Below are 20,986 nucleotides of genomic sequence, written 5' to 3'. Positions count from 1 at the left end.
GGCACAAGTGGCAGTTTAAAACAAGTGCTCCTACACAGTATTATCATTCTGTATGCAGCATATGATGATTAATAACAGAAATATGCACAAACATATAGAAATATGTTCAAAGCACTGTAAGAATCACCTTTGCATTTTTTAGATCTATTTCTACCAAACATACAGAGCACATTCTGCAATTTCAATGCATGCTGGCTGGCAGCGCAAAAGCAGATCTACATGAAAGAAATCAGTCCATCAAGACTGAGAAGCTGAGAATGCTGAGAAGCACAGAATATGATATGAAGAGGCTGCACTTGAAACTGGAAAAAGCCCAGATGTGATATCAATAACACATTTGCCTTTCCTTCATTACAATAAAAGGATTTCAGAAGATAAAGAACCAGCATGAGAACATTTAAACTATTTTTTTTCAGGGTTCTGCTCTTGGAAATAACAGCTGCAGTACCTTGAACCACTAGTACAACCAAAGAAGTTTCTATTTTTAGCAGCTATACCAGACTGCATTATTATGTGAATGCCTTTTACGCACACATATGATGTGCCAGAAGTTGAATGATGAACAAGAGTAAAGTACTTGAGATTCTATACATACTTCACATTGTGAAATTACAAATATTCCAACTAGAAAAAAATAATAATTAAATCATATTAAATATATTCTTAAATTAAGGAGCTTAACCTGTGCTTTTTATCTGGGTGTGTCTGATTCTGTATTTAGAAAAAGAATCATTGATAGGCTTCGTAAGAACAACATTATAAATATAGATGCTAACATTTTCTTGATAGCTGACAAAAAATAATTTATTTTTTCTGCAGGGCACAATCTGGAAAAACTTTAATCCATGTCTTCTAAAAGATGCTATGAAAACAACTTATCTTACAGACTACAGTCAAATGGAAGAGCCATTCCCATAGAAGTGACATGGAAAGTTAGATATCATTATTTTATTATGACTGTGGAGATGAAGACAACTCCACTGAAAAGAAAATCTTTAACATTTTCTACAATATTCACATCTATGAATGAATAACAAAGTTGAGTCTACAAGTCTGTGAAATTGTGACTCTTCTACAACTGAAGAGGGAGCCATACCCCACTACTACTAATATAATGCCGCATTATACAATATTTTCTTTAGAAGAGTGGAGTTTGATGGCTCTAACTGACAGGAACAGAGATTTTTCACTCTGACTCCTTGTATGAGTGTATGAGCTATTCCTCAACAACATACCAGACTACAGTTGCCAAACTCCAGCTTACAACACAGCATTTCCAAAACAAAGTGAAATCACCAATACCTAGATTGGAAAACTGTGTGGTAACCTTATAAGCAATCCTCACTTATTTATCAAAACGTCGTATTTTTACCCAGGTTGAATAGCACATCATAATCCACATGACTATCTCATGCTGCACCACAGTTAAAAGCTCCTAGAACAAAAAGAATGTCCGTTCCCCTGCTTTTTTTTTTTTTTTTTTTTTTTTTAATGCCAGACATGATACCCAAAACATTTTCTAAGCCAGTATCTGTGTAAAAACCTGCTGATCTGAAGTCCAAGGGAAAAAACAACCCCTCCTTGAGGTTTTTGAAGGGACTGAGACTGGGAATCAGAGTCACCTGAAAAGTCTTGCTGGAAAATAAGGGAAGGTGAACAGAAGGACATAATGAGGCCTTGTCAAGGTCTTTATCAAGACATAATAGTATTTTTAGGTTCTCTACCTCTAAGCAGAGATAGCTATAGTGCCCAGATGATTGTATTTAGTTTATTAGTTTAGTTTTTTGAGAAAGGGTATGAGCCGATTCTGTTAGTGTATTACTATAAGCCCCTTGAACATTAATCTAACCTGTTGCAATCAACATCAGAAAGGCTATTTTAAAAGAATTAACACAACCTCTTTTATTTTCATAGATGCTGAGAGAGAGGTTCTTTCTTTCCACATGCAGGTTCATAAAACAAGTTGAGTCAATGCAGGGCTCCTACAACACATGTGTTTTCCTGGTCCTTGCTTTATATTGTCCTTAGTTACCTATCACCAGCTTGATACATGCTGGCTTCAGTACAAACTGCACTCCTCCATGAACCAAACCAACTCCAACCAAGCAGGAAAAAAAAAATGGCAAATTTTGTGATGGCATTAGTGACTTGAATCAAGATCAACAATTTTGACTTCAAGAAATTCCTATGATTAGGAACTGTGTTGTCTTCTGTGTCCTCCCCCATGACGTGCTCCCTGTCAGACCTTATCTTATCCTCCAGTCCTCCATCTGCAGGCAGGCAGGCAGATGCACCCACATTCAGCATGTCCTGCTGGGAAAAATATTATCAGCCTGACTTCACTCTTCTCCTCAAAGAAAAAGCATTTCCATTCACTTTAAAAACAGATGATGTGATTTTTTAATAGAACAGAAGTGACTACCATAGGCTACAGGAAAGGGGAAGGCAGAAATACATTTCATAAAGAAAAAGCAGGATGGTAAGAGATAAAATTATTCTAGATAATGTTCCCATTTTCATTTAGTTCCATTGTTTTTAAATGCTCTGTAGTTAGAAATTGTGCTCCACTTCTCACGAATTCTCAGCGAATTTAAAACTAAAGGGAGAGATGAAGGAATGGGAAACGGTTTATAAAAACGTTTACGAATCTAAACCAAGAGCATCCTTCCGACTCCGGAGCAGAAGGCTCCTACCGGTTTGCAAAAGCGCATTGCCCTCTGCTGGGCGTGCTCCCACACAGCCGGGCTCTGCGGCTCCTGGAGCCAGGCCTTTTGAAAGCACCAGGGCTGGCAGGACGTGGGTGTTCCTGTGTTTGTGCTTTAGATGTGAAGTCAGCTGCTGCAGAGAATAAAGTCTGGGGTCTGTTTGTTGTGCTTTTTTTTTTTTTTTTTTTTTTTTTTTTCTGTTTGTTTGTTTTGTGTGTGTTTTTTTTTTTTTTCTTTTGTAACAGGAATGAGTGGTTTCAAGGAGCCACATATCTATTTCTTTTATTTATTTATTGTTAGCTCTTGCTGTAAAAGGAGACCCTGCCACAAACCTATTATCCACACTTCCCTGCTGCTCTACAGGACACCAAAATAAGCAGTGTTTAAGTTCAGAGAACCCCGGTCAGTCCTCTGAGTTCACTCAACAAATGGAGGAGTCTCAAAATCTTAGTGGCCAGCCAGCAGATAGCAGGTAGGAGCATTTGCAATGCTCCCATGTTTACAGGGACTAGTTTTGACCTCGTCTTTATACAGCAATCACAGCATAAAAGAAGCTCCCGTGTACTAACTTTCATAATGAGGAAATGCTTCACTAGGCTTTAAACCTGCTCTTTTTGTGCAGGCTGGAAATATCTGCTCAGATAAATTGTGTCACTATCTATTTTTATGCTACAGCGTATTAGAAGATTGTAAAGAAAGCCTTAAAGAAATCCTCTCCACTGGCCAACAGTCAACTCACCTTATTCAGCTGTGCCAAATGCAATACATCACTGACATATGCTGCAATTCAAATATAAATTGCCTGCATGTGGTGCACCAAATAAACAATTTCTGAGAACACCAATTCAAAGTCAGTATCTTTTATGCTGATCTTTAAGATTCCCAAGTCAAATAATCCTGAAGAAAAAAAGCACTTCTACATCCTCAAAACTAACCCTGCTGATGCTACATTTCTCAGTAGTGCTGAGTGAAGCAGTCAGCCTCAACAAGCAGTGTGTAAAGCTGGGAGATGAGGTCCCAGCAGGAAGGCAAAAGCTTTGAGCCAATTGCTGGAGAAGAGTGTTCTGAAATCTGCAAGATTTGTGGTTAGAGAGGAAAACTCACTTGGCTTATCTTTTCCAAAGCTACAAGTAAATGTAACAAGGATTAAGGAAGGAAATAAAAATTAAAAAAAAAAAAAAAAGGAGGGGGAGGAGGGAAGGGGTGGGACAGGATGGGAAGGGAGAAGGTCATATAATGAAGAGCAAAGATTCTAAAAATATCCTTATCTATGATTTGGTTTGGATATCATTGTCTTAAGGTTCAGTTACACAGCAAAGGGGACATTATAATAATTTCAGATTTGGTAAATCATATGGTACACAGTATTGGATTAGGACTGTGTTGAAAAGTAATGGAGTATCTGCTGAAACTGGATTATGAATGTTCAACATTATGAAAAGCAAAACTAGTTATTTTGTTGAAGAATATATTACTCCTGTTTAGGCAAGTGAGGCAGATATATGTAATTATTTAACAAGTATAGCAGACCAAAAAACGTTTTTGCCTTATTATCAATGTTGCATTATATAAGTTTTCAGCAGCTGATAAAAAAATGCAGTTATTACGTTTCACATTCTGTATTTGCACAAACACACATATATATATTTTTGCTTACGAATTCTGGAATGAAGGCAGACCACCATTTTTTTTAAATGTTCAAAAAATCTGAGCAAGACAGCCACAGAATACAAAACACATCTTCAGAGCTGTTAGAATGCCAGTTGCAAGAATTAGCAATATGTTTACAGTGTGCCAAACAAACTCAAATCTATATACTATGGGCTACAGAAAACTTGACTGTCATCATTCAAGTGAAACATGTATGTTTTCTAATTGCACATAAAAGTAGATTGTTACACTCACATATTTAAGATGGTAAGTAATATGAAGAATTAGCATTCTCCAGGAGGTTAAATTGCTAACTAGAATTACAAGTCCAAAAACTCATCAGCTCCATCCAAAATATTTGATATTACCCAACACAAAATTATATAAATATATATATGTATATATTTATATATATACACACTAAATAACGGCTACAGATAGGTATTATTCTTTAAACATTCTGAGTAAACTATCAAGATTTTACAACACAAATTCCACTACCGGAAAAACAAGACAGTGTTTCCACGGGAAACTGGTTTAGTTTAAGGGGTTATTTTCCTGTCAGAGATGTTCAATTTCATGTATTTCATCAAAAAGAAAAGCTTGCTTTTGACAATGCCGAACATGTTAAAAACTTACATTTTGTAAAATGGGGCATCTAGTTGGAAGGCATCTGATGAGAATTCACTGCCCATGATTATTTCTTCTATTAATCACATTGACAGAAGACAGCATGAAAGCCCTAGCAGAGAATAAATTGAACAGCTTTCTGGCCCCTAGACAAATTCTTAATGCCAGCAAAGAGTTTTTATCTACAATAGCCGTACAATATCAACCATTGACTCTGAAACATGTATACATACCAACATCAGAGGCTAGTAGAATTTCTAGTGTAGTTATTATTATAAATTAACATATTGATAATTTTAATAGACTATGGAAATATGTACTTTCAAAGATAACAAACTCTAAAAATCTTAGACACTGTTAAGTGTCTAAGTGTCACTTAACTGTGCACATATACGCAAAGTATTCAACTGTTTTGCTTCCATTTGTTGCCAGGATGGATTAGACCAGTATGAGTATCTGCACGCTTCCCACAGGCAAGAGGGACAAAGATTATTTCTTGCTATTCCGGTTAAGAGAGCAAGTTAATAATAAGCCAGTGCAAGTCTTTCCCTTTCACCTCCCATTTTGTGTTAAAGCTAGCTATATATTTTGAATCTTTCTCAGGTTTGTTTTTTCAAGGCATCAAGATAAATTCAGTTTACATTTCATTGTTTAATTTGGGTATTCTTGCTAGCAAACTAATGTTACTATAAGTCTTAGAAATGATTACTCCAAACAGAAATACATATAACTGCTGAAGTCACAAAATGGAACAGAAATAAGCAGCTGAAAAGGAGTAAAATGAAAACTCATGCTTCATGAGCAATCACATGCAGACTGAAAGAAATTCAGATTCTTAGTGTAATATTAAGCCCATCAACTAATCAATATATAATACCAATTAATTATAATTTATGCCTCAAACAAATATTTTCATAACTATGCCTACCCCAATAATAAATGAACTGTCACTTGCACTTATATCGATGAATAAGACTGAGTTTGTAGATATGATTAGGCAGAGACAGAATACATAATGTCTATGGTCAACTGATTTTTGTTTCCACATTTAAATAACGATTTGCAGATGAAAGCTACATTTCATTGTAACACCACAAAAGTCTAAAAGCAGATGCGTTCTTTCTACTCTTGCAAAATTTTGCATAAAAGAAGGTATGCTTCCTATGCTTTTGAAGGTTTCAGACCTTTCATAAGAGCTAGTGGGAAGTTAACATATTTTATGTTGATGATGCGCATGTCAATCTGAACAGTCATCATTTATTTCTCTCTTGCTATTTACTTACATTAGAATTACACTCTTCAGTAATTTAGTACTGCAACTACAAAAAACAAGAACTTATAATGACATACAAATGAAATTAATACATCTATATAAAGCACAATATCAACCTAGTAGCAATTCCTCTAGGTTTGCCAAACACCAGTTTAGGATATGCTTATGCATAAATGAAAACTTTAAAAAGGCAAAAAATTAAACAAATTAATATTCTAACTAGCTTGTGTCAGACAAGTTTTGAACAAATTTTGTCTTTTCCTTCCTCTGCTTTGGTTAGGATAGAAAAAATTACATGGCAGATCAAAACAGTGATACAACCAGACACATTAGTCTAGATTAATATAAATCTGAGCTACTGTGACAGCTCTTGAAAATACAGTTCATTAACTAGAGCTCAAAAATGTACAGTTTCCAACACCTTAAATTGAAATGGTACAATGCATTTATGTACTACAGTAGTTCTGTTGTACTTGCCTAGCAGTATGTTTGAGGTTTCTGTAAACTGTGAAGTCACAGCATCTTCAAAACTGACCTTGATATTCATCTGTCTGTTTCAATTACCTCCAAGTGAAATCTTGCCCCCACTGAAAACAACGACAAAACTTTTGCTTGATATAATGACAGGCAGAATTCATTATCCCAGTAGCTCAGTACTATAAAATTCTCTAAAAGGCAAGTTTTTTTGGTGAAATGCTTCTATAAAAATTGTTACTGTACATTTTATTTAATGTAGATTACAGATTTTTTTCAATATGAAAACAACAAGGTCTGAGTTCTGGATCTTAGTCCAGTTCCAGTTACATTCACTATGTTCCTCTCCTGAAAAACACTGATTTAGCCTCCAGAGATGAGTAAGCAAGCATGAAGAAATTACACCTGCATGAAAGCACCTGACAAGAAATATAATATCCTATTTTATTCAATGAAAACTGAAGGATTTGAGTGACTCTGAGGTGATAGGAGGGTGGATATAGGACAGGGAAGATGCTGGAAATAAATGTGAAAGAAGTAGAATTGTTCTTTAATCCTCTATTCTCTACATATGAAGGGTAATACTTATACCATCCTAGTATATATAAGAAGAGTATGTCAACTCCAGCTGTTGGGTTTTTGTTTTTGTTTTCATTTTTTTTAATTCTTTGGATGAAGAATTAAACTGTCACTACCTGATATCACATTCCTTGGTATTGACTAAGTGATCATCCCGTACTTACGCTGCTAGTTTTCAACCTGTAATCAAGACAAAATGACAGGAGAAGAAAGGCAAAACATTCAAGTAAGAGAAATCCTGCCAAGGAGATGCTACAATAAGGTAGATTTAAACATTAGAAAAAAGCATAATAAGACAAAAGAGTTAGGAAAAAAAATGATTAGCTGTGCACTTGGTCCCTGAAAGGCTACTCAAAGATAAAAGAAACAGAAGAGGGGCTGAAAGGAGTAGCAAGGAAACAAAATAGCCAGGGACAACTGAAGTTCATGGGAGGACTCAGCCAGAGCAGTGAAGAGATGACTTCACAGATCCGGGAGGGCAGAGATCAGACTCTAGCTCTCCCTCATGATCTAGTGTACAAGCAGTGAACTATCTTAAAAACAAAGTTCTAGCACGAACAGTAAATTGACTCCAGGCAACTTCTGGTCTTTTTCTCAAAAAGCAGCGAGGTATGTCCCAACACGTGCCACAGACCCTGCAGTGGCTGCATGCAGCACCATTGCATACCCCCATCCCACTGTGTGCCCCAGGGAGCTCCACAGCCCATACATGTATCAACCTTAGCCTTGGCACTGAATCTGAACTCATCAAATCCACCATGTCTGAATCCAGCTGGGGTTGTCAGAACACGACAAAAAGACTTTTCTAGCCAAAGTGGTAACTTCAGTCTTTGTGTCTCAAAGCTGATGAATCTGGGCCTTAGCAATGCTGTGACATCTGACTACTTGAGACAGGGTCAGGCACCCTGTGAGACACTGTTTCCCACTTCCTGACATTAAAACACTTTGGTTCAGCCTTTATAAACATACATAAAGAAGCACTCAGCAACTGCTTTGCATATGAGTGCACGATACAAGCAAGATTTCAAATGCATGCAGATGCCTCTGTAGCATTTTTAATAATGGCCAAACCTTTCAACCTGAGCCTGATGCTGATTTTGCATGAACATCCCACTCATATGCTAGCCACAGCCTCCCACAGCCCTTTGAGGGGAGCCATGGTTATGGACTGTAAGGGCACAGCAAGGCCTGCTCTATCCCTCAGTCATTTATGCTGAGACTCTGCACTTCACCGAGCTTCACCACACATCATTCTGCCTCATGGCATCTCATCCTGTCTCATGGCACCTCAGGCCGCATTTTCTTCTGAACCTAACTTGGGGTTACTCCAAATTCATTGTAAGTGATAATATTTGCAGCACAAACAAGGATAAACTTAAGCCAATTAATCACAGTTGTAGTAGCATTCGCAATATATTCTTCATCCTTTCTACCTGCAAAGAGTTACTGAAAACGACTAGAAAATATATTTATCATTAAAGACTAAAATTACTGCTGTTTTCTGCAATTATCTAAAACTAAAAAAATTGAGTGCTTTGTTGTTATAAAATTTAAGTAACTCATAACAGTAGCTGCTGAGTCAATGCAAATATTTCAGACTTCTTTATCTATTACTTCAAATTAGTGCCAAGACATTTAGGAAAAAAAAAAGAAACACAGTTTACAGGGTTTAATTCATGCTAAATGTAAGTTGAGAATAATTGCTTCAAGTTTAATTTGAAATGTATGAAATAAATCATTTGAGAGAAAAGATGATTGCTACCTGTGTAATAGGAAGTGTTGTTAGTGGGACTGAATGACAGGATAGTTAATACCCTTCCCTTTCTCTTTATATCTCCAAAGGCTATAAAGAGGAAGGAAGCAAGCAAGAGGAAAAATACAATATACCTTGAAACCAACAGGTCTATTGACTACATATTTTGTAATATCTGGGAAAGTTATAAATGTTAGTTCTCATATTTATCATTTTAGGTTTTTCATTCACTTTGCACTTGATACTTAGTTATGCAGTATGCTGTAGTGGCCTCTGCAGAAGACACTTTAAGACAGCAATTTCAAGCAAAATGTCAGCAGTATACCTTGGTTGTACAGACCCATATGTTGATAGGAGTGACTGCTATCTGACCCAAGCACACACAGTGACATGTGTTGCCTTTTACAATACAACTTGTATGTACAAACAGCAAGAATTCATTCAAATGGAAATGAAAATAATATCTATTATCCTACAGGGGAACCCAGAAAAGAAATGAAATGATAAAAATATTGCTTGCAGGAAGGGTGAGAAGAAATGCAAGATGTTTGAGGGGTAGGAATCAAAACACCTGAGAGGTGATAGGTGATGCATGCTGTCCTGATGCAGAGGCTAATAACAGGAATGTGAGGAACAGGTAAGAAATTTAACAGAACAGTTATGAAATATGAAAAGGACTATACTGTGAAAAGACAGCATTTTTAACTTTCAACACTGCTTTAAAATCCTCAGATGAGGTAAAAATTTCTGATTCAAAAACAAACAAACAAACAAAACAACAACAACAACAACAACACTGAATGAAATTGTCCATATTTAATTGATAGGCAACCTTGAGGCAACCTTGAATTATCTTAAAGCCAAACTACAGCAACCAAATGGCCCTGATAGGTCTCTTCATTTTGTTTTACAGGGTGATCCTCTCTGGAACACCAACTTGAAAAGAATCAGCCAGTGATAGAATTGTCAGATAGAAGCTGTCTTTCTGATATTGCTGTCAGATAGAAGCAATAATGAGAATTGTCAAATTCAGCAAAGTTTTTTAAGAGTAACAGAATGAACCTAGGAACTAGAACCTAGTGAACATTAAAGGAGGATGGCAAGGATAATCATTAGAGGATACTCATACCAGTCCAGTAAGTAAGCTTAACAGCTGTATTCCAGTATTTCTAAAAGTTAACCCTAGCAAATGCATGATCCTAAGAAAGGTGCTAATAACACTTAATAACACATAACACTTTCCCTTTGTGTTGTGTATATATGGTTGTTCAATTGTTTCTTGGAGATTAAAAAAAAATTAAATGATTCTGAAGTCTGTAGAGTACTGATGAAAGCTTACAGAGGTTAATGGCTTATGATCGCTAACATTTCAGAGCAATTTCCCAAAAATTCACAAGTCACATGGTTTTCAATTGGTCAGGTGTAAGGTTCTTTCTGCATCTCAGTAAGAGAGGTGGCTCAATATGTATAGGAGGCTAAATGCTATTTCCTGAATATTTAGAATGTGAGAGTAAAGAGCGAATCCTATGTCCTTTCTGATGCAAAACTGCTGAGGTGTATCAGCGTCAGACAGTCCTCTTAAAGGCGGCCATGGCATGCTGCACAGAATTCCCATCTGTGGAGAAGTTCAGCACACCTTGGCACCTGCCACACTTTTAGAGTCCTTTTCCTCACCAGATAACCACTAACCTCTCAACTAAAGGTGATCTTTTTTCCCACTACTAATTTCTCACCTAAAGAGTGTTAAATGTTCGCAAAGGACAGGTCATACATGTCAGAACATCAGGTAGGACCATCTGTACATCCTCTTGTAACATCTGCACATCCTCCACAATACCTGCAAGCTAGCGTAACAGGGTGTGGGGTGGTGTCATTCTGCAGCCACTCAGGCTAAGAATGGGCACTAGCTAGGGAGGCTGAGCAGGGTCAGCATAGACATCAGGATTGTTTCCTCTGTGTTGTAATGTCTTCCAACGTGGTTCCTACATGTAAACCAAAACTGAGATTGTGCTATAAAGCCACTATTTGTGACTTAAAATATTAAAGAGTTAGAATATTAAAATTTTTAAAAGCTTGGACAAAATAAGTGCTGCGTTTTTGATCACAGAAGATGAAGCTAGGGCTTTGGATGGGCAACAGATTATTTCTGCATTTTTAGAGTCCTAATTCTGAGCTAATTTGGGTTGCAATGATTGTACTCTGGCTTTACAAGCCTTAGCCATTTCCCTGTCCTCAGTAGTCCTCTAGCACTGTATCTATTCTGGTCTATTTAGAAAGGAGAAACACATAATTGCATTTTCCAGACCTTTGCTCTTTCTGCCTTGAAGGAATCCTGCCAAACCAATAATACCCAGAGAAGGGAACAAAATATGCCTTGGTGCTTTTCAGATTCTTAAATATTTGTTTTAACTAGCATCAACGTGCCCTCAAAGTTATTTTTTCACAGTAGGCTGTGAAAAAAAAAAAAAAAAAAAAAAAGGAAAAATATAACAGAAAGAGAGGTGTTTTGCACCAGGAGATTCTGGTTAGTTGTTATCCCAATAAGAGGTGCACCAAGGCAGTGTACAGCATTATTTAAAAGGCTATTTATTAGAGTTAAAAAAAAAAAAAAAAAAGAGAGAGAGAGAGAGAATAGTAGAATAGTATAGTTAAACTTACCTTCCTTCAGATGCCAGGAATTCCAAGCTGAGCAGCATCAAATAGGCCTCTGAGCAGAAAGCAGCACACTGTGCAGACCCTGTCTGTGGAAAAGGTATCCCCATGTTGGTCATTTGCGTCACTATAGTATTTTCTTACAAGAAGACAACTCTATTAATTATTTCCACTGCCAAACAGAAAAGATGTTCACATGAAGACTTCCTGCTATGGTTTTAGATAATGGCAAGGATAAAGATAGATAAATAGCTGTAACTGCCAAGTCCCAAGCAGAGGCTTCCTGCAGGCTCCTCTCAATGAGCTGGCTGAGTTTATCTTGCAGCTGAGGGCACCTGCACCACAACACAAGCCTGAGGAGACCTGGCTTCCAGCAAACCAGGGTGCTCTGAAAGACTGAAAGATCTTGGTGGACTCCTGTGAGACACTGGCTGCAACAGCAGGTTAGATACCCACTGGTAAGCGCAGGTAAGTGCTCCAGTCTCCGAATGAATCTCACCCCAGTGCAAGATTTTGGAGCTAGGGCCCCCCCGCCAGCTGGGTCGAAGTAGTGAGCACTCTGGGTTCTTAAAATGCTGCTTTTTGGAAAATATTGCTAACCATCAGCCAGAAAGAATCTGTCATTATTCACTTCCTTAGGTCATGCAGAATCTCTGCGTTCAAAATCTAGCTAGTACAAGTCATTATGTGCAAGTGGGACTTTCTGATTTTGTCTGATCTCATTTGCCAATGTTGGATTCTGTGACAAATATTCTACTTCCAGAAATTAATTCTAGGCAAACATAATGCTGTAACTACCAAGTGACAGCTTCGACAGTCCTGCCAAGGTGGCAGCTCCTCCCAAGGGGTTCATTCTGGATTATTAAAAGCTATTGATTTTTGACATAGCAGGGACTGTATGCATGTAACAAAACAAATACATGAACTAAATGTAAGGAACAAAACTTCTTCCATATTTTCTTTTTTTGACACCATTCTGTAAGCACTTCTCAGCAAGAATGGAGAAAAACCATCAGCAGCCTGATTGCTACATGGAATCCTTTGCTGGAAGCAGTTCAATAGCTAACATGAGATAAAAAAGCACACGATCACTGCCAGGCAGCAGGATAATGATAGCACAGGATGACTAGTGGAAATAAAACATTCCTATTGAAAAATTAAAATAAATTTGTATTTGCTGACTCCCACCAGAGGTCAGTCACATCATAGGAATAAAACAAAAGTCAGCAAAGTTTTAAATACTCATTGATTCTACACATGGTAGAAATTGAAACTCCATTTTGGACCCAATCTAAAGTTCCTTTTCTACTTGTTTTATTGAATGATTCACATCTGGGATAAATGCTTTCTATCTTGATTTGATAAAGCAAGTAAAGGAGAAACTATTTAACTCTGGTAAGAAAAAGAAACTAGTTTGGCTTTCAGTGATGGAGAAAGAGCAAGACACATTTCTGTAAAAACCTAAGGTTCTGGTAACTATAACTAAAGCCCCAGATAAGATTTTGTGTGACAGAAGTAGATGGCAAATAAGCCAGTACATTTCACCACAATACCTATTGTGACCTTGAAGTCACAGAGAGGTGAATTTGGATTTGTCCTTAGTAGTGCAGTAGAGAGAGACACCTTGCATAAAGGAGTCTGTATGTATGCTGAGATTAATCACAACTCTTGGCACTTAGCAAAAAATTGCATTATTTTTCTAGCTAAATAAAATAAAACACAGCATAACAGACTTTGTAGGAAGGAAGCAATTACAGCAAAAAATTTCTCTGTCGGGTGGTATGTGTTGGAGCTGTATGCTTTCCATCCAGTAAACCATATATAAAATGAGATTCTATCTACTTCCTCTCAATTTCTTCTGCTAAATATATATATATATATATATATTATATATATATATATATATTATATATATATATATATTTGTATAGGAAGTGTCAGGAGTTACACAGTAGGACAGCAGACAGCACCCATCTCCTCAGGCAATGGATCCTTTTTATCCAGAGAACAGGAAAAGTAGACAGTTTTTTCTTATTTGAACACAACCTGAATGGACTCCAACTGCAGGATGTTGAGGTAGTTTTAATTAAAGAAATTGAGAACTGTCTTTGGAGTTGTATTTCCCCAATTTGTAGGCTATACCCCCACAATTTGTATTGCATTGACATAAATAAGAGCACTGGTGACGCAATGAGTTGAATCAGGAAACCATTCTGACTAAAAAATAATCCAAGGAGAAGCAGCTGTTCAGTAAACAAATAAAGTTTTCCAATGCAAGTCACCATCCAGCTGCACAAACAACTGGAGGAAGAAAAAAGTAGAAAAGGAAAACAGGTAGATGGGGAGGGACATAACTGAACAGGGCTACGAAGCTGGTGAGAGGCCTGGAATGCAAGTCCCATGAGGAGCATCTGAGGGAGCTGGGGTTGTTTAGTCTTAAGAGGAGGCTCAGGGGAAACCTTGTTGCTTTCTAAAACTACCCAAAAGGAAGGTGTGGGGAACTGGGGGTCAGCCTCTTCTCACAGGTCATAGGACTAGAAAGGATGGCCTTGGGTTCTTCCAGGGGAGGTTCAGGTTGGAAATTGGAAACATTTATTCTCAGAAAGAGCAGTCAGGCATTAGAACAGGTTGTCAAGTGAGGTGGTGGAGTCACCGTCCCTGGCGATGTTTAAGGAAAGGTGCTTAGAGACATGGTTTAGTGGGTGACATTGGTGGTAGGGGCATGGTTGGACCAGATGATCTTGGGAGGTCTTTTCCAACCTTAATGGTTCTGTGATTTTATAAATGAGCGCTGTTGTCCAGTAAACACCTGTGGACTGAAAGCCCACAAGAAGTATCTGATGGCTCCAGGTAGGTGGCATTAGGCCCAGCAGAGTGGGATGTCATGACTTGTTGCTGACGGGATTAACCTGTGGGCTCTGCAAACGAGGCACTGATACAGCTAAATGGCTCGGGATTCATGCCATCTTAAAATGCTTAACTTTTTCTATGATCGGACTGGGGCTGCGTAAATACCTTTTTAACTGGAAATTTTTAACAACAGGAAGTTTTGAAAATGAGGGCTGAGTGCACAACCACCCCCGTAGCCTCCACCGGACGCCCCGTGGGCTGCGCGGCCAGCGCCCCTCGGGGCTGCTGCCGATCCCTTGGGCACTCCCAACCCCTCCGAGCCGCCGCCGGCGGCGCTGCCATGACAGAGCAGCGGGCAACCGTCACCTGCCCTCCCCGCTGCCTGCCGTTAACGGCTCCAATCGGCGCGCGGCGGGGGCGGGCCGCCCGGGTTGCCGAGGCGACGGGGCTGGGGCGCCCCTGCGCGGCGGCGGCGCTGGCGGTGGGGCTGCGGGCGGGCAGGTGAGGGCCGGGCCGCGGGCACCGGGAGGGATCTCGGGGGGAGCCGGGGGTTGTGCTGGGGCTCGGGGCGCCCTGCTGCTGCGTGCGTTGTCTCTCCGCGGGTGTGGTTGCGTGGAAACGGACGCTAAAAGTCGCGGAAACCAGGGGGGAGCGGTCTTTGGAAGGGGTAAAAAGGCTGGAGCTGCTCGTCCTGCCCCCGGAGGGAAGGAGGGAGAGCTCTGGGGTTCGCCCCGCTTCCCTTGGCTGGGAGGGACGGATCTGGGTTGGGGGCAGAAACAAGCACGGAGAATTAAAAAATTCTCCAAGTGCAAAAGCAAAGTATGCGCTAAGCAAGCAAAGCTCACGAAGGCCAGCTCAAGCAGGCTCTGCAAATCACAAAGTAAATATTTAAAGCTGCTTCCTATTAAATAGTTCCTCTGATGTCTTAGGGCTGTTGTTTTACAGAGAACCGATCTGCTTTGGAAGGCTTGAAAGCAGCAGGTGTGAGTGACATTCAAGGCTGGGAGAGTTCTTCGGTTGCTTGGGGTGCTGTAGTAAAGGTCACGGTCCTGGATTTCAAAACCAATAAGGGGCATAGTGCTCCTAATTATCTTAGCCACACCATGATGTAAAACATGTATAGCTGAAATTTTGTTTTTGTCACCCAAACTGACTGTTTCAGGAATATCCTTGATGGACATACAGTCAGTATTTCAAAAACATGTGGTAGAGAGTCCATTGTGCCTCTGATTCGTTCTAGGGTTTAAATCTCTACTAGAAGTGTAGAGCTTGTATTAATAACTCTCCCTCACAAGATATCTATTATTTTCTTTCATCTCTTTGTTTCAACCAGTGTCATTCTGTGCGCTCTGTTGCAGCAAATCTGGGAGTCCCTGGGCAGCTCTGGCTATTTAAGGGAGCCAAAACGCAGTGATATAACTGTAATTTAGCCCTTTGCTATAAGGAAAATTTTCCCATAGGAAGAGCATAAGTCCTCATTTTCTAGTGAACTATTTAACTTTGTGGGCCAGTATTTATTTCCAACGGCACTAATAGAAGATAGTGTATGGAAATATTTCTTCTTCCTGCAGTCCTTAAGTCAGAATTGATGTGGACAATACTGCCGCAAATTCTGGTGAAGATACGGCATAACTTATATTTTGCTGTTTTGCTTCTTTTTTTATATGCAGTAAACAAAGAGATGTGGGCATCAATACATTGAAATTACAGCAACTGGTTATAAGTGCTGAGGATTCACCAGTAGGATATAGGTACTTCAGTGACATAGAGTGTCATTCAGAATAGCAGTTACTTATGGTAGCAGCTGAGGTGTGCTCTGGGCGTTGGAGAAAGACAGAAGCTTTGTACGGTATTTTTTCCCCATTTAAGTACTATAATAACTACGCCCTGGCTGAATCCATTGGGGCTGTTTATTCCTTATCCTGTTCTGGCACAGATTGGAGTTGTTGTTTTTGCTGCTGTGTGTGGCAATTTGATGGACTCTTGAAATCAATCTCTACCTGCAGCATTTAGTGAATGGAATTCATTGCATACTTTTGATTTATGTTTGAAAATCTTCAGTTTTGTTTCTGTTTTGGATACGGTTGTTTACGTTACTTGCTCCAATTGCACAACATGGTTTTTGCCTCTTATTCAGTAGCTTCTTAATGAGATGTAAACTTCCTAGCTTGCTGATATCCTGAACCCTAAACTCTGGTTTAGACTTTTCTGTTGTTTTTTTTTTTTTTTCTTTTGCAATCTGGTTAAATAATTATTCTGTTGTTGTTAGAGTTGTTGTTTTGTTTTGTTTTCTTCATGTAGACAAAACAAGATGTAAGAACACTAATTAATGCTACAGTTTTCATGCTCTTAAATTTCTGTTCTAGTTGCTACCAATTATCTGAAAACAGCTGTATTGGGAGACTGCTGATGTTGGAATGAGAGAGGATCAATCAGATTCCAGAGATAAATTTCATAAATAAGTTGATATGCCAGAATATAAAACTAAGACTTACTCAAGTGGGAGGTTAGCGTTGAACAGGGCTCCATAATTGTTTGTTACTAACTACAGAATGTTTTCTGTACTTAACTTGCTAGTTCTGAACATGCAGGTGGTTGTATCCCCTTCAGATTTCTAGAGAATGGAGTGTGGTCTTGTTGCAGGTACAGGGTTTTCTGGTGACAGTGCTTCCTTTGGGTCTTCTTGCTTCTGTGGTTGGTAGGGCACATGTGGCCCCTTCAAATGTCTGAACAGAACTGTTAAATCTGCAAACTGCCCTGTAAAAATTGTGTTTTAGAACATTATGTTGGAGACAAACATAATCCAGCATTGAGCTGTTTTCACAGAAAAAACGTCTTGGTCTTGCCTGCGTCCAGCTTTACCTAGCTTTGTCAGTTAGCATTGGCAGATAGGCGAGAGAGTACAGTTTGATCACAGACAGCTGGATGCCATCTGCACTTTTTCTATTCAACTTCTTGGCTCACCAAAATCTGTTAATGACTACAGAGATATGATGAATAGCACAGGGACATGACCAAGCTCTAAGGGATTTTAAATACTTGCTTTGAGCTTCACAGACAGAATTATTTCCCTTTTTTTCATAAATTTTGTCCTACTTGTAAGTTATGTATTTTTTCTTCAGATGCTGAAAATTGTTTTTTGCGAAGTAAAGTTCTTGGTGTGTTGAGATAAATATTCTGAGGAAACCTTTTATTTCTAATTTATATTTAAATATCATTTCTATGGCAGATACTAAATAGCAAGTGCCATTATCTTAACATCCAAATCAGAAAAATAGTTTTTAAAAGTTATTATTAATATATTTTCTTTCAGATGTGTTCATTATCACTCCAGAGACTTGTACTATCACTGTCTAAACTTTTTTCTTTGAAAAACATGTTAGAATGGAATGACTTGCACTCTAGGTAGACACATCCTATGGACATGATACAACAAATACAGGTAGTGTCTTTCTTGCTGTGCTAACTGTCTGCTGGTAAACAAATGGGTACTTAGCTTTGCATATGTCCAAATTTAGTACATGTGCAGTGATTATGTAACTGAGACAAATAATTCAGTATAAAATTAGTTTTAGGTTATAAAGTAAGGTTATAGCTTTTCTCAACACATAAGTGGTGTGCCCTTTTTGTGTTTTTTTCTAAGAAACTGAAAAATAAGAGATACATACATTTCCCATTTCTTAAAAGTTGTATGTGCTCTTCACTGAATTTGAATGGAGGCATCTATTGAGCAATAGTAACTGTAATACTGCGTACATACTCGTTTATATTTTTTTCTTAACAGGCGTTAAAGTTATTTACTTAAAAGGAAAAAGTAAAAAGAAAAAAAAAAAAGCAACCAAAAGTTTCATTGGATTTGTTTTTCAAGATCCAATTAGGAAGATATATGATCAAATCACTTCTATTGTTGGCAGCTAGAGCTTAATCTTCATAAACTGATAAAGCTTAGTCTTAAAAGAAGCTAAGACTTTGTCCTTGCACCCTTACAGGAAGGTTGTTGTAAAGTTCCATCCCATTGCGAATCTGGTGATGATGGTGCTGTTGTGTATGTGTTACTAACAGCTTATTCTGATCCCTGTGGGGTGGCCTGGTCATCCTGTTTGTCATCTTGTCCTGATAAATCCATACAGCTTGTTGGGAAAGAGCAAACGGGGAGGGGGAGGAAGAAGGAAGTTCAACTGATTAGAGCCCTGCTTACGTTTGTACCATCCGTAGCTTGGGATGAGTAGGGGGAAACCTAATTGCTAAATGACCTCGTGGGACGTAGGATCACTGACAGGTTAGCTGTGTTGTTATCATGTAATTGCTTATTGCACAACCTTACTGTAAACACTTGCTTTAGGATTTATTTTAGCATATTGAGGATCTGTTAATACTTCTTACTCTAACTGTAAAGATTCTTAAAGCATTAATTAATAAATAAAACCTGAGGATTTCTAACTGGTTTCTTTACTGTAGATACTGATGCAATTATTTTACATAATGCCATACATATTATGAAAGAAAAATAATGCATTTCTATGCTCTTGTAACTTAAGTAGTTTTTTAGAAATTTTTTGTTCTTGGGTTTTTGTTTTTCTGTCTTTTTTTTTTTTTTCATGAAGACTCATTAATTCCTATCCTAAATTCTGCGGCTTCAAAATATGAGAAAAGAACTAATGCAAACTTGTAGCATTAGTATATAGTCAGTAGATAGTTTCAGTGCTGTGACGGGGTATAGTATGAAATAACATCTACAACCTGGATTAACAGAGAATTAATTTAGTGAACTGGATATTCTCTCTTATGACGAAAAGGCAGAAAGAGCAGGGCCTGTTTAGCCTGGAGAAGAGAAGACTGAGAATAGGTCTTACCAACGTATGCAAATAGCTTCAGGGAAGTGTCAAGATGATGGGGCCGGACTTTTTCCAGTGGTGCCCAGCAAGAGCAACAGGCACAAACAGAAACAGAGAATTCCTTCTGAATGTGAGGGAGAACCTCTTTACTGTGAGGGTGATGGAGCGCTGGAACGAGTTGCCCAGGGAGGTTGTGGAGTCTCCCCTTTGGAGATACTCAGAACCTTCCTGGACATGATCCTGTGCAACGTGCCAACCTCAGACACTCAGACTGACTCTGATTTTTTTCACAGAATTTATTTAAGTGAATTCAGAAATGATGTGTAAATATAGCCCAATTATTTGAAAATCATTCTTAAAATGCTACTGTTTTACAGTAAGCATGTGTCAAACCTGCCTGTTTTAAGAAACAATGTAGGCAAATGTCTGAGTATTTCTCTGTATTAGATTTAAGCAGAAACCTAAACATGGTTACAAATCTATTTGGGGAAAAATAGAAGCACATAATTGATTTGACACAAGATATCAACTACAGTTTATTAAATAATAGCAAACTGTCTGGAAAAAGTGGCACATTAAGATAGGGAGATTTCTTACCCTCTTATTCGTGAAAGTCTTTTGTCAAAACTGAAGTGAGTTCTTGACTTGAGATGTTTCCAAATAACATGAGAGAACATTGTTAGCTTGTTACATCTGAAAATAATGATCTAAATGTCACTGAAATCTTCTATCCTTTGTTTTCTAGATAAGCTATGTGTGTATGTTAGATTAAGGAATATATTTTAGTGTATAGGGATTGAGGCCACAGTACTCTTCAGCTTATCCTTTATGACACATCCCATGTCATGCCTTTGTAGAGGGCAGTAGCTTAATCTCTTAGTGAAAAGTTACCTGCACAAGAGTGTCCCGAAGATCAACTTTCATATCATAAACAAATGGAAGAAAATCATTAATTTTTTAAGTCTTCAATTTTGTAACTGAACTTTAACCGCACATGTTGATGTTTTTATGCTAAAGTATCACAATTTACCATCACTTCCATTTTATCCTTGTCGTTTTTGTTTTTGTTTTGGTGTGTGTGTGTTTATGCCTTATAAGCCAAACTTTGGGGCTAATTACTCATCTGTTTTATCTGCATTACTGGAGATGGTGACCAGCTCAGGCACTGTCATTATACTGAAATTGTACATCTGTCCTTATTAGTATAAAAAGCAGAATGATTAAAAGCAGTTGTATAAATAAATAAATAAACAAAAAACAACAACAATCCAAAACCTATCTTACTCTTGTTGGACTCTGTCTTAAAGGAAATTTTATAGTGTATGTTCCTTCTGTGTTGCTGAGGAGCCACACTTAAAGTAATCATAGGTCCTCATTGTCAGTGAAGTAAGTCTTCATTTGCAATGAAATCCTCTTCTTGAAGCAAGAGGAAGCTTCTGATTCTAAAATTACATTAAACGGTTTAGTATTCAACTGCTTTGAGACTAACTTGACTTAGGAGTGCAAATAAGGATTAAAGATCCTTGTACATGTGGCTGAATGATCTGCTGTCACTTCATACTCAGTAGTTCTGTGAATATGCACA

The 20,986-nt window shown here is 38.2% G+C and overlaps 1 protein-coding gene and 1 long non-coding RNA gene across 2 annotated transcripts in view; one reads left to right on the top strand and one right to left on the bottom strand.

The window, feature by feature from the left end:
• Positions 1 to 837: 837 nt before the first annotated feature.
• LOC140002438 (uncharacterized) lies at positions 838 to 14,862 on the bottom strand. The gene is made up of 3 exons (XR_011809003.1): positions 14,732 to 14,862; positions 11,723 to 11,805; positions 838 to 2,313 (listed from the first exon to the last, which is right to left on the bottom strand). It is a non-coding gene; the product is annotated as an uncharacterized lncRNA (long non-coding RNA).
• A 105-nt stretch (positions 14,863 to 14,967) lies between these two features.
• Positions 14,968 to 20,986, top strand: part of WDR17 (WD repeat domain 17) — a 64,335-nt gene continuing 58,316 nt past the window's right edge. The window contains exon 1 of the mRNA XM_027456379.3: positions 14,968 to 15,067. The gene's annotated coding sequence lies outside the window, so the exon portion shown is untranslated. The remainder of the gene's footprint in view (positions 15,068 to 20,986) is intronic.

Source organism: Anas platyrhynchos, chromosome 4 (genome assembly GCF_047663525.1).
Source record: "Anas platyrhynchos isolate ZD024472 breed Pekin duck chromosome 4, IASCAAS_PekinDuck_T2T, whole genome shotgun sequence".
Lineage (NCBI taxonomy): Eukaryota > Metazoa > Chordata > Aves > Anseriformes > Anatidae > Anas > Anas platyrhynchos.
This window is presented reverse-complemented; position numbering and strand designations above follow the sequence as displayed.